The sequence below is a fragment of the Tribolium madens genome, unplaced genomic scaffold (assembly GCF_015345945.1).
Source record: "Tribolium madens isolate multiple individuals breed KSU strain unplaced genomic scaffold, Tmad_KSU_1.1 Scaffold_3;HRSCAF=73;Tcas5.2_LG2, whole genome shotgun sequence".
Lineage (NCBI taxonomy): Eukaryota > Metazoa > Arthropoda > Insecta > Coleoptera > Tenebrionidae > Tribolium > Tribolium madens.
Genome location: NW_025401006.1, coordinates 11,180,409 through 11,181,866, shown reverse-complemented (window position 1 = coordinate 11,181,866; position 1,458 = coordinate 11,180,409). Strand labels below are relative to the sequence as shown.

At 34.3% G+C, this 1,458-nt stretch overlaps 1 protein-coding gene across 1 annotated transcript in view; it reads right to left on the bottom strand.

The window, feature by feature from the left end:
• The window catches only part of LOC123007968 (RYamide receptor), a 62,537-nt gene that overhangs the window by 46,758 nt on the left and 14,321 nt on the right, over positions 1-1,458 (bottom strand). The gene's annotated exons all lie outside the window — the stretch shown is intronic.

Genomic DNA, 1,458 nt, shown 5'->3' with positions numbered 1-1,458 from the left:
GGTCGAACTTGAACATTATTGCTAATTTATTAAATTATACAGTTTTTTGCAAATGGTTTCTAATGAAATGAAGTGTAACAGTTTATCTGATTTATAGCTGTAATTTTAATTTTAATTTTAGTTACTAATGTGAACATTGTTTAGATCACGATACCTTATAAAAAATGAATTTTGTCAAAAAAATAACAACCAATTTGTTCTAAAAAATATTTTTGAAACGCCCTATAATTAATAAAAAGTTAGAAATCGTCAAACTGTTATTTAGGGTGTAATATTAAAACTTTAAACATTGACAATGGGCTTTTAGTCGACGATAACTTAGGTAATAGTATATTACAATCAAGTTGGGAAATATTTTATACATGGAATCCAAGGGTCTAATCAAATGCTCACCAAGGTTTTTATAATGTTTAGGTATCTGTTGTTGTTATCTGATGTTGTTGGTAGGCAAAGAAATTGTGTTATGCATAAATCACTTCCTAACCAAGGTCGGGATCGATGTATTTCCCGCCCTCTAAGCGATTAGAAATCGGCATATTACTATTAAAAGTGGAATATTAACACTTTAAACGGTAACAATGAGTTTTTGTGGGGAAAATTTTCCAAAAGTAGGGATGATGGCAGGGTGACCTTCCTTATCGAGCGCGTCGTGGGCCGGGTAGACCGTCGTTGCTTGGTTACGCGCTAGCTGATATCCTGAGCTGTCAAGGCCGAACAAGCGCCGAACACTGACCCACCTGTTTTGCTTGATTGATTACTAGCAGACTAAACGCACCCTTGCCCTAGCGTCCCGACGCCGTGGTTACCATTCCGGACGCGTCGCTGACGAGGGACCTAGCATAAAACACTTGGGTACTCCCACAGGGGATCCCCCGGAGGCGGGAGATTGAAAAAGGAAGTCACAATGTGATTTACTCAACGAAAACAATGTCTTAAATAAACTCTTTTTTAACCCAGAAATTGATGCAAGTTCTAAATTCTTCTCTAAAAAACTCAATTTTTTCAATGGAACACCCAAACAATTTGTAAATAAACCACGCCAAGATTGGGTCTTCTGATTTAATTTTGGTGTTATAAAAAACAGTTTGGCTTAGTGAGCCGCAGGGAATCCGAACAAATTGCGTTTGCCTAAAACTTGACTTGAGTAAATTGTGGATAAGAGGGTACAGTCGAACAAAGTGAAAATGACGCTTTAATAAACCAGGCAGGCAAACTTGACGTAGTTTCAAGATAAATCTTTTAGGAGCCGTTTTACAGAAAACGAAATGAAAATTTAATTAAAAATTAAACTAATTTGAATTAAGTTGCCATTTATTTTGCATTGACAAACGTCAAATTAAATGAAAATGTAATTTTTTAATGAAAAATTTTTTGAAGGAAATGATGACATTGACGAAAAAACAAATCATTATTAATTTAATAACTATTTTATACTGTTTTTCAATATAAAATTATTTT